This window comes from Procambarus clarkii, chromosome 67 (genome assembly GCF_040958095.1).
Source record: "Procambarus clarkii isolate CNS0578487 chromosome 67, FALCON_Pclarkii_2.0, whole genome shotgun sequence".
NCBI classification, from domain to species: Eukaryota; Metazoa; Arthropoda; class Malacostraca; order Decapoda; family Cambaridae; genus Procambarus; species Procambarus clarkii.
The window spans coordinates 28,443,465-28,456,700 of record NC_091216.1 but is presented as its reverse complement, the minus strand read 5'-3'; the positions used below and the strand labels follow the sequence as shown (position 1 = coordinate 28,456,700).

The 13,236-nt window shown below is 37.7% G+C and overlaps 2 protein-coding genes across 3 annotated transcripts in view; both read left to right on the top strand.

The window, feature by feature from the left end:
* The window catches only part of LOC138355470 (uncharacterized), a 550,270-nt gene that overhangs the window by 469,874 nt on the left and 67,160 nt on the right, over positions 1–13,236 (top strand). For both annotated transcript variants that reach the window (XM_069310584.1, XM_069310583.1), the window contains one exon: positions 388–418. The gene's annotated coding sequence lies outside the window, so the exon portion shown is untranslated. The remainder of the gene's footprint in view (positions 1–387; positions 419–13,236) is intronic.
* The window catches only part of LOC138355420 (uncharacterized), a 48,529-nt gene that overhangs the window by 32,632 nt on the left and 2,661 nt on the right, over positions 1–13,236 (top strand). The window lies entirely within an intron of this gene.

Sequence of the window (13,236 nt, the reverse complement as noted above, 5' to 3'; positions counted from 1 at the left end):
AGAACGCAGCCGAATGTACAATTCTGATAACTATTTAATGTCACCTTTCTGTAAGTTTAATGGCTTGTTGCTGATTCGAACGATTATGTACGGAAAAAGTGTTCAAAAGTGTTCAGATTGTACACTTGTTACATTTATCGAGTTTACCCAAAAGTTTACCCAAAAATTACCCAAAGTTTCACCTACTTTGGGTAATTATTATTATTATTATTATTATTATTATTATTATTATTATTATTATTATTATTACTACAATTTATAATTCGAGTAAGGAACAGGAAAATATTACGTAGATATTAGACAATAATTAAATATTATGAACCAGTAGGAATCGTAAGATATTATATTTTGGCAAAATTAATATTCATATATTTATTTGTTTTCCAGTTTCCTGTCTGAGGTCGGCTGCCTGCGAAAGGTTAGTGTTTTAGCAATGAAATATTTTGTTGTGCTGTCTGTCTGCCCGTCTTACACACACACACACACACACACACACACACACACACACACACACACACACACACACACATATATATTACCTACTTTCAGTTGCATATTGTCCTGGGGACCATTCAGGCTTGTTCGCACACACACACACATATATATATATATATATATATATATATATATATATATATATATATATATATATATATATATATATATATATATATATATATATACGTCACAGTCTGTATTTTCTTTCTTGCAAGTGTTATTGGCCAATCGATCTACAAAGTCATGTAGATCGATTGGCCAATAAGTAGATCATGTAGATCGATTGGCCTTCAACTGCAACATGGAATGGAATCCATACAAATTATTGTATATATAAAAGTTATTATCATTGGCAAAAAATCCATTCCATTTAATATTACAAGCTACTTCAGACATTAGTTGTGACAGGTTATTTAAGGACTACAAAGTTCTTTTACAATCACCAAAAACCACTCCACCCCGACAGAGTTTAAGGTACTCAGGGGCTAGATAAATACCCAATAGCTCAGTTTGTGTTGTGGTGCCCAGTCGTTCAATTCCTGCTTTCTAGACATGATCATTTGCTCTATATACTGCACATGCACAACCTGTTCTACCTGTGCTCAATTGCACAGAAACATTATTAAACGCATATAATTCAGTTGGTTTGGGATTTTGATGATTGTGAATAACGTTAAATGTTATGCATCGCATTGTCTCATTTGTTATGGGTTTGCTTTACATTAATGGATGATTAATGTATAAAGAGATGCACAGTTTGGTGTAGACAACTGCTTTAAACGGCCGAAACGTTCATCTACCTTTCCCATTTCTTTGCGAATTTTCCCCATACAAATGATCAATGTTTCGTGGTTGTCAATTATATATATATATATATATATATATATATATATATATATATATATATATATATATATATATATATATATATATATATATATATATATATAAAGTTAGATAAATATACACACTTAACAAAAGAATAGGGGTGGTAGGAGAAGAAAATATCAAAGTGTTCAGTGAGGATCCACAAGGTCTTCGCTGAGTACTCTTTATTTTCTTCTCCGAGGCTATGGGTCCCTACACTTGCACCAGAGGTGGTACCCCTTCTAGGTATTATATATATATATATATATATATATATATATATATATATATATATATATATATATATATATATATTGATTTAGAGCATTGAGAGAACAGTCAGAATTGTTCAGAATTGATTTAAGTTTAATTTCAATTGTCCGAAATTGGGACTATGTTTTACATAGACCTATTCTTTCATAAATATTGGCTTATCTTACATCCTTTCTCGTGATAACAATTCTAACATCTCTGTGACAATCCAGGATAATGCGCATGACATAATTCTATACTACATTTAGCCCTTGTAATTTTTTTAGGAAATAAATTAATAAGGTGTAAAGTCATTATTATCAGTTACGCATTTTATGACTCTAATGTAAAAAGTTACAAGGATATTTTAATGTCACAAGAGATTTTGTGAGAAACTTAAGCTGCTCGAGAAGCTTACTAATATATATATATATATATATATATATATATATATATATATATATATATATATATATATATATATATATATATATATATATTATAATATATATATCATAATATATATATCAATATATATATCAACCATGGTTGGTCATGGTTGAGAAACTTATGCTGTGCAAGAAACATTTTTGCGAAGATTGCTGATGAGATTTTGCATCATTGACCTCAATCCAAAATATTTGCAAGATTCGTACGTCTCGTCAGCCACTTCGTTAATATTATAGTTATCCTGGTGACGAGAATAGGGGAACAAGAACCTTTGTTTGTGTTATCAACAGAGATATCGAAACAGCAACAGAGATATCGAAACCGCATTCTACTATTTTCATATGAAAATGCATCAGATACTGCTTGTTTTCTAGTTTTAATGTGTCCCCATAATACATATATCATCATCGATAACGAATCACAGCTTGTAGGATTTACAGGCAAGGCGTGAATTAGTTTGTGCAGAAGTACGTTAAAGGGTTTAATTAATACACCACCTTCAGGTAGGTCTAGTTCAAATGCAGCCGTTCTTGTACTTTTAACTCATTTCAATAGGACACTGGCATGCCTGTTCGATAGGTAGGTTCTCTATCCAACTTAGAAGATTACCTCTGAATCTAAACTTTCTACAAGTTTCTCTAATATTATTTCACCTTTGGGTACATCAAGAGCTGATTTAGGTCAGTAAATGCTACTCTGTCCTAACCTGGGAGTGTATAAAATATTCAACAAAATATGATTGTGTTCTACACTTTGGCATAAACCCATGAAGAGTAAGATCCAATTTATCTTTGACCTGAAAGATGAAACGATTGAGAACATTTCCCTTCCAAGACTTTACACACGTAAGATGTGACGGAAATGGGTCTGAATTTTTGAGAGTCAGGATTAGGAATTAGAACAATTAGATTTTGGAAAGTCTAATAGGTGTTCATTTCTTTGGCAAGATACCCTGTGAAAAGTTCATGTGATAGAGGTTAATCACAGGGTGATTAGTGAACATCATTCACTGATCTTAAGGTGTTATAACTCATATACCATCCTTACCAAAGGTAGTTTGGATTGCAAATCAATCTCATCCCTTTTTGTTGACAGGTTATATAACAAATTTCTACAAGATGAATCACATCATTAAATTGGGACAGATAAGAGGTCACATTTCAACCAATTTCAAACAAGATTATTCAAATCATAAATTTCGAGTTATTAAACCATCTGACACGTTGGGTTTTACAAGATCACTCAAAGCATTAAATGGAACAGATTACAGGTCATCAATGAAAACCCAATTTCTTATCACTTTCATAACATTATTGATTGTGGAGAATTAGGAAACAATCAAACCTTTAAAAATTTTCTGGCTTTTTGCTCCTCAATTTATGACTTAGTTATATTTATTCAATCCCCTAGAATGTTTTAGGTCGTGGTTAATAGCAGTACCAATTTTAAAATAAATTTTTAATTTGCTATCTACTTTATATATAGCAAACTTCCAAAGGGACTTCTGCTATTATTTTTATTATTATTATTATTTTTATTATTATTATTATTATTATTATTATTATTATTATTATTATTTCAGGTGTGTAAATAATATGCTCGAGTATTACATGATGCTGTCACTATATACGTTTGCACGTGTGTTTTAGTATACATATGTACGTACATATATATATATATACATATGCACGCGTTATGTAAATACACAGATGCATTTCTCTGCATGTACACCTGTGTAAACGTTCGTAAATACGTACATAAATTCGTACATATTAACTTCATACATAAAGGTGCAATGCACTTCATTTAGCAAACAAATGATAAATTTGATAAATTTATCATTTTCATTGTAAATTGATATAATTAATAATGAAAATAAATGAGCAGGTTCAGCATATACATTTTAATCACTTCAAACTTTATAATCCCCCAAGGTAAGAGATGGTACAGCAGTAACAGAAGAAATTCATTGATTGATATTAATATTGCAAGCAAATTTGTTGTTTTTTTCAACCTGGGAAAATTTCTCTTGAATAGACAAATAGATAACACACACATCATCTATTATTGCAAACCCTGATGACACGCATGCACACACACGCACACAATAGGTAGAGATTATTTCACCCTGATATTCCTGTTCACCTAGCAGTCAATAGGCACCTGCAATGAAAAATACTTCTCTCTCTCCCCCTCTCTCTTGGTTGCAAATGCTACTTTTCGTGTTGATGTTGGTTGCAAATGCTACTTTTCGTGTAGTTCATGGTTGCAAATGCTACTTTTCGTGTAGATGATGGTTGCAAATGCTACTTTTCGTGTTGAAGATGGTTGCAAATGCTACTTTTCGTGTTGATGATAGTTGCAAATGCTACTTTTCGTGTTGCTGGCTGTGTTGCAGAGGTTAGTTATCGTGTTCATGGTTCGTGTAGAGGGGGGAGGGGGGGAGGGATTTTTCGTGTTGATATACTACGAAAATTTTGTTTTCGTTTTTGGTAGTTAAAAAAAAAAGGTAGTTTTCCTCTTGGTTGAGGTTACTAAGCTTGTGGTGGAGATAGTGATGGAGAAGGGTGTGTGTATGTGTGTGTGTGTGTGTGTGTGTGTGTGTGTGTGTGTGTGTGTGTGTGTGTGTGTGTGTGTGTGTGTGTGTATGTGTGTGTGTGTATGTGTGTATGTGTATACGAGATATACACATGTATTTTGGTCAATATGTGACCCCCCAGATACAAGTCTACGGGATCAGCACTTCCCAATTGGGTTGGGATCTGACCCTTCACTAATAAGCAACGACCTGGGGCTTGTTGGGAAGAACAGAGGGGAAATGAAGGGAAGAGGGGAAAGCTGTGGGAAAGGGGAGACGATAGATGGAATAGAGAGGTGGTTTCTGTTGTGGATCATCGACCTGTACTTTTTATTTTTTAATTGAGTTCATCTTCTGAATGTTTTAGCATAACGCGACTGTGATTTAAAATGCTTGAAGCATTCTGATAAAACACACACACTTTTGGTTTGCTGACCAATAGGCCAAAGCTCAATCCCCGCAAGTACAAATAGGTTAGCACACACACACACACACACACACACACACACACACACACACACACACACACACACACACACACGCACTAGGGGACACAGGTGGAAACTGAGTGCCCAAATGAGCCACAGAGATATTAGAAAGAACTTTTTTAGTGTCAGAGTGGTTGACAAATGGAATGCATTAGGAAGTGATGTGGTGGACTCCATACACAGTTTCAAGTGTAGATATGATAGAGCCCAATAGGCTCAGGAACCTGTACACCTGTTGATTGACGGTTGAGAGGCGGGACCAAAGAGCCAGAGCTCAACCCCCGCAAGCACAACTAGGTGAGTACACACACACACACATACACACACACACACACACACACAATGGGGGCCTCGTAGCCTGGTGGATAGCGCGCAGGACTCGTAATTCTGTGGCGCGGGTTCGATTCCCGCACGAGGCAGAAACAAATGGGCAAAGTTTCTTTCACCCTAAGTGCCCCTGTTACCTAGCAGTAAATAGGTACCTGGGAGTTAGTCAGCTGTCACGGGCTGCTACCTGGGGTGTGTGTGTGTGTGTGTGGTGTGGGAAAAAAAAAGTAGTTAGTAAGTTAGTAGTTAGTAAACAGTTGATTGACAGTTGAGAGGCGGGCCGAAAGAGCAAAGCTCAACCCCCGCAAAAACACAACTAGTAAACACACACACACACACACACACACACACACACACACACACACACACACACATATACACATACAATCATACACATTAACTAGTCCGCTCAATATACACGACGATACGTCCGCCGCCGCCGCCGCTGCCTTGAGGAAAAAAAAAATGAAAATTTGTGAAATTAGAGATTTTGAGAACGGAATTTCTATATAACATCGTGTCCTTGTGTGTTGTGATATAAGCTCCCATCGACCACAAGAAAGGTGTTCCGGTGAATATTTCATCCATATTAATATTTTTAAGACAAGAACATTGAAATATATATATATCCACCAAAATGGAAGGGGGAGGGGGGGGGGGGGGAAGAGAGGAGGAATTGGCCAATAAAATTGCTGGTTGCAATGACGGAGCAACGTGATTGGCAGTCCGGTCGAGCGGTGTGGCGTCACGGCTTCGTAGCGGCAGTAAGGGAAACTATGCAAGCAGGCATTGTCAGTGGATGAAATAACCCCTAATGCCCTGTGTTGCTCAGTTTTCCTACTGTATTATTGCATTTGTTGATGAGTGTGTATGTGAGTGTTGTATTAATACGTCTGGAGATATAGCTGGCTGCCTGGCTGCTTTTCGTGGATGTCAAATCGAGAATCTCACGTTTTGCGAGCCGGATATGTGGTTAGGTTGTAATTTACCCAAAACATCTTTATGGTATGAACGGGTTTGTTCTCTCTCTCGTGATATATTATGTGACTTTGGAGAAACAAGAACGGTGACAAGAGTTATTTCCCCCCCCCCCCCCACACAAACCATGCATCACCACTCCCCCCAAAACAATCTTCCCAACCACCACAACCTCCTAAAACAGGAGCATATATGTACACGCATATCTATCGTTGGCCAAAGGACAAAAAAATACAGGAGAGTAGGGTGTGTGTGTGGGGGTAGGGATGAATCATGCTCTGTTAATTTATAAAAAAATAAAAAAATAAGCATAGGTTTTTACAGGCATGAGTACTGTGCTTAAATTACCCCCCCCCCCGCCCCCCTAAGTGAACACCGGTCCGGCGTAGAAATTATGTAAAGAGGACTCAGGAACGATACATTCTCCACTCTCAAAAACTCTCTTGACCTAGCCTCTCCCTCCCTCCCTCTCTCCCCCATCATTCCCCCTCTCTCTCCATCATTCCTCCTCCCTCCCCTCTCTCCATCATCCCCCCTCCCCCCCCCTACTCCAATTTGCTCGCTTCCTTCTGCGTGGTTGAGGAACCTCAACCATTGGTCAAGCGCCGACCAATGGTTTTCATGCATGCAACAGTTTGTGATGGACTGGACTCATGACGGCCAAGCTAGAGGTAAGGGGGGGGGGATGGGGGGGTGATTGAAGGAGGAGGGGGGGATTGGATGGGGCAGGGGGGGGGATGATTGGAATGGGGGGGGGGAGGACTGCCTTCGCAGACTGTGGAGATTTGAAGCCGCGTGGATTAGAGGAGCGGGTAATTTTCTCTCGCTTTCGTCCCTGGGAGAATTATTTTATCCTGCGGGTATTATCGTTCAGGGAGTGACTCTAGGCTGACGGACAGAGCTGTGGGGGTGTGGGAGTGTGGGGGTGGGGTGTAGGGGTGTGGGGTTGGGGGTTTGAAGGAGGCCTGCTTCATTCTGGCTACCGCCCCCCCCCCCCCTTGTTTGAGGCTTTCATCGCTTGCTTGCTTGCTTGCTTGCTTGCTTGCTTTCTCCCTCCTTCAGATGGCCCTGTAACTTGATCCATCCACCTATCGCTTCCCCTGGTATATCTTGAGACTGAATTAGTGGCTTTCTGTATGGTCACTTATTCGTTTTCTTCTCTGAATTTCGCTTTTGTTATTTAGATTGTCTTTCAATTCTATGCCTCTTTTTCCACGTTTCCATTCAGTCTTGTTTTTTCTCTCTCTCTCTTGTCTTTCTTCTGTTCGATTATCTACTTCATGTGCTCATCCTCCACCACCAAACTGTGGCTCGGCGGCGCTCCTCTCTCTCCCTCTCTCTCTCTCTCTCGCTCTCTCAAGAGTTCAGGACACGTGGGTCGTTGATCGAAAACATGTAAAAACAGAAAATTGCTTGCGCCCCGGTCCGGCAGCCTGTGTGCGCCAAAGCAAGCAGTCGATAGGAGCTTCCGTTCCCGCCTAGCCTCTCCAATGTCCTCTTGCCATTTGGCCGTCGTTTTTGCTATTTTCTAGCGGCCTTTTTCCCCCCTATCCCCCCCCCCCCCCCGGTCGAATCAACTTGCGTTTGTGGTAGTTTGATAAAACCCGTCGTGGTTTGGGTTCGCTGCTTTGTGGTTCTTCTCCATCATTGGTGATTGCTGCATGGCGCCCGATGGCAACTCTCCTTCTCTCATACATTTGAAATTTTCTCGCGGAAAAAAAAAGTTTTCCCCCCTCTGTTTCATGATGAGTTTCTCTCTGTATTCTATTTTGCATGAATTGTGTCGACTTTTTTTTTCGGGTTTCTCGCGAGTCTAGTCTGGCGTTGGCCTAAAAGAGGTAGAAATTTGTGAAAATAACACAGTTGGACGAAACTATGTCCCCAGCTCCTCCTCCTACCACTCGCCCCCTACCCCCCTACTCCCTATCCTATCGAACCCCCCAACCCCCTCCCTCCCTACCTTCCTCCATCCCCCCTGACCCCCAACACCCCCTCACAAATCTTTTAACACCCTCTCCTGCTGCTCCTTCCAACTATCTTAGACTACAAGCCCTGAAGCAGCTTCGAGTCAAAGCTTACCGCCCTGAAACTTACCGGAAGCCAAGAATTACGCCGTCAATCAGTCTGACGGAGCCCGATCCACGCAGATAGCGGGTTCCTAGCGATATCGGCAGACCGATATATGGTAATTCGATTTATTCTACACATTGAGGATTGTTCCCCTTACGGAATATAAATTTGCACCAAAAAAGATGTTAATGAATAATGATACATGAAAAAAAAGGAATGGAACTGAAGCCCGTTTTTTGTACGCCAGTCCGTGGAGTTTGTCCTGTTTACAAAAAAGCAAAAAATGACCTTTTTACCGTCATTACAGAGTATGGGAAACGCAGCAGCAGCAGGGTAATTAAATCACGTTATTGATTTCATCGAGTTTAAGAAAATCACAGAAATCCTTATAGATACTGGCTTGATCAGGATGATCAGTTAATAATATTTGATATAGAGCGGATTAATATTGATCTCTTGAACTCTTAGATACTGACTCTTCTTGTCCCGTTGCTCTGGGAGAGGGAGAGACTGCTTTAGTTCAATGGCTTCTTGCTTTCACTGAATGGCTACATTGATTTTTAATAACTTCTTGCTTTCACTGAATGGCTACACTGCTTTCTTATAACTTCTTGATTTCATTGAGTGGCTACACTGTTTTCTTATAACTTCTTAATTTCCACAAATGGTAACGCCTTCTTAATGACTTCATAGAGTTGCTAAAAAAGTTGTATTAAATACAATTTGTTGCAGTCCACATCAATGATTACAACTATAGGTTCCAAAGTTAAAATCATCGTTTTGGTCTGAATGTAATTATCGATTTAGCTTCAACTGTATAATGATATAGATATAAAAAAAACTGTAATGATATAACTTGCATTATAAATATTTCGACTGTATTATTGTTGCTTTATTTTTATTATTATAATTATTATTAGAATTAGTAGTATTATAATAAAATTATTGCTACGTCAGATTATTAATATTATTGTTTCATTATTATTTTGAGTGTTAGTGATAATTTATATTATATTGTATTTACATTGAATTAGTTGACCATTGGAGCACAAACACCTTTGTATTCTACTCCTTTTTTTTAATCAACTTAATTTTCTTCCTATCACCTTCGTCAATTTCGTCTCTATTTAAAAGCGGGAACGCTAGTGTGTTTCGGGCGTAGGTTATACATATGTATGAACGAGTTTGGATGGATATACATAGGTACTGACCCGTATGTATGAACGGGGTCTTCTTCAGTTTCCTGCATTCTGAATTTCTGACTCTTTTCAATGTATTTTTGTTATCATTTCTAATATATATATTTTGTGTCATCTTACATAGTAATGATATGGTTATCTTCCATCTTTCTGGCAGTTTCTTTATTCTTATTAATTAATACATTTACCCCATTCTCTTCATATTTTCTAAATCTTTTTCAATCTCGTGCTAAGTAGCTCATATATTTTCTTATGGGTTTAAATGATTATATTTATTTTCTGTTTTGAATGCGTATGTGCGTGTATGAGTATAATATAGAAGATATGATAGGGAAAATAGTTCAACAGTCAATACATTAGACAACGGACGGTTAGAAAGGCGGGGCCCAAGAGCTAACAGCTTGATACTGCAGGCACACATAGTAAACACACACACACACACATATATACAGCCCAGTAGGCTCAAAAATATGTATATAGGTTGATTGACAGTTGAGAGACGGGACCAAAGAGCCAGAGTTCAACCCCAGCATCAACTGAGTACACACACACACACACACTTCCTTATAACTAACATGGCTCGACCCCCCTCTCCCTCCCCCCCCCCCCCCTTCTCCTAGACAGAGTGGCAAGTCTGTCATTCACTGTTGACGGCAGGTTAGGTTATTGCTGGCTGGCCCGTATTCCCGTCTGTCTCTGTCCTCCTCCTCATCTCTTCTATCTATCCTCCTTTCATTTGCATCTATTCTCATTCCCCCTTTTTTCTGTATCCTCGTATATCCTCTTAATTCCCCGTCCCTATATATAAAATATATATATTATATGTTCACTGTTAGTATATAATTCGTCCTAGTATTGAAACCACTAAGTTTTTAGTATACGTGAAGTTTACTCAATATTCTTAACAAAATTGGGTTCATTTTTTGCAATTTTTTCTTTAACGTATCCGGAAACCTTGTCTATCAACATATTCAAAGCCAAATTGGAAGAAAATTTTGATTTCTTATTCTTGGAAGTCTCTTAGAAGTCTAAGTTCAAAACTAGACAACACATGGTGGATATATTATCATATTTAAAAGCCGTAATTGTTCAACATACATGGGGGGGGGGGTCCTCGTAGTATAGTCGGCGTCGTTCTGGACGTACACTCGGAGATCCCGATAGTGTGTACGAATTTTTTTCATCGTCTGTTCACCTAGAAGTAAATGTGTTTGTAGACGAGGAGTCACAATAACGGTGCTGAAATATGTTGACCAGACCACACACTAGAAAGTGAAGGGACGACGACGTTTCGGTCCGTCCTGGACCATTCTCACAATCGAGAATAGTCCAGGATGGACCGAAACGTCGTCGTCCCTTCACTTTCTAGTGTGTGGTCTGGTCAACGTAAATTTGTTTATCTAGGAGTAAATAGATACCCAAGATTCAAGGCTTCCTGTCCCCGACAAGCAGAATAAAATAATATATATAAAGAGTGCACAATATGCTTAATAACCCCCAGTTATTTGATCCCCCAATAACCTTTGGACGATGATATTAATTTCCATAGAGGAAGAAATTTTAGAAAAAGGCAAATCCGCTTGACTATTCCTTTCAACTGGAAGATTAAAATATATATTCTGAATTTTTAGCAACAAACAATTTTTGTAAGAATCAAAGCAAATAATTAATATTGTAATGAATGTAACAAATAGGAAAAAAATTAATGCAAATTGCACAGAAAACCTCTGATTATGTGCATTAAATTACGGGCTCACCATAGCCCGTGCTACTTAGAACTTGTTCCGAGTAGCTGAATCTATAACAACAACAACAGTGCATTAAATACAGCTGACTTAGAACATCTAACTTAAAAATTCAAATATTTGCAAACGTTAGAAAATGTATTTCCTAACGTCAGCTTGGTTGTATAAGATTGTGGACCTGATGGTCTTACGAATGCGCCAGTGAATGTATTTTTGAAGACAAAAAAAAACTAATGTATAACAGCAGTATGAAGGCACTAATTTAACTTCATCTTGGTATTATATATATATATATATATATATATATATATATATATATATATATATATATATATATATAAATATATATATATATATATATATATATATATATATATATATATATATATATATATATATATATATATATATATATATATATATATATACATATATATGTGTGTGACATGACGAAGGATCGGATCCTTCTGAAGATGTATAATTAAATACGAAAGTACTTAAGGAAATTCCTGTCTTAATCCTTCCTTCAAAGGATTAAGGAAGTGTCAACTCACGAATGAACACAGTCTCAAGCACACGAAACCTCCTTCGGTCGTCGGTGCGTGTGATGCATTGATATACGCTAGATATACCCTCACATATTCTAACACTTTGACATGTGAGTGTCAGACGACAGTCGGGGTCGGCCCAAGTGCCATGCATTAAGATAAATTGACATATTAAGGGCCCCTCACGCGATTTTCATGTAGTTTGAAATGAAATCAGAACTTGTGAAACCCGCAGAGTTTGGCGCCTGTTCTCGTTCATATGCCTAAATATGATAATAAAAAAATTTACATCCTTGACTCAAAAAAATGTAGATGTATATATATTCAAATATGATATTTTAAGTTAGGTAAGATAGCAGAGTACCCGTATGCAATATATTATTAATATTGGATAAATCGTTCCTAAGGCTGTAGTTTTTTTTTTTTAAATATAGTTTGAATCTTGGAGACGGGAGGATAAGGAATTGGAGAAGATGTAAGGGGAGAGAGGGAGATAGTGGGAAACAGGGGGAAGAAGTGGATAGTGGGAGAGTGGGGGAGAGATATATGAATAGGGTAATATTAGGGGGAGAATATTGGAAGAGATGGCGCAGAGGGAAGGAGAGAGAAGGAGGGAAGAGAGAGATAGAGAGAGAGAAAGAGAGAGGGAGAAGTTGGGGGGGGGAAACGTGGAGATGGGGAAGTGTGATGAGAGAATGGGCAGAGGAGAAGATAGAAGGGAAGGGGGTGAGTATATATATATATATATATATATATATATATATATATATATATATATATATATATATATATATATATATATATATATATATATATATATATACAGAGAGAGAAAGAGAGAGAGAGACGACAAATGAGAAGGTTAAATATTAGATTCCGAGACATTTGCTAGTAAGAGGTGACATCACTTGAGCAGTAAAGTGACTTAACTGCTACTACAACATTATACTTACACATACACAAGTACAACACAAATAACATGAAATGCCTTTGCGTCTGCGGTCGCCCAGAACGCTGGTTCGAGCCCCGTCGTGCTCTAATGATCGTCTCAACTATATAATTGTCACTCATCTTACTCATCATGGAGATATCCATTTGATATCATCCTGGGCTAAATTCGATATTTTTTAACACATGAGGATTCAATTATCTTTAGTTTAATAATTTTATAATTAATAATTTGCAGATAATCCAGTCAAATTCCTTACCACTTCTTTTAGGCTTTTTCAACTTTAT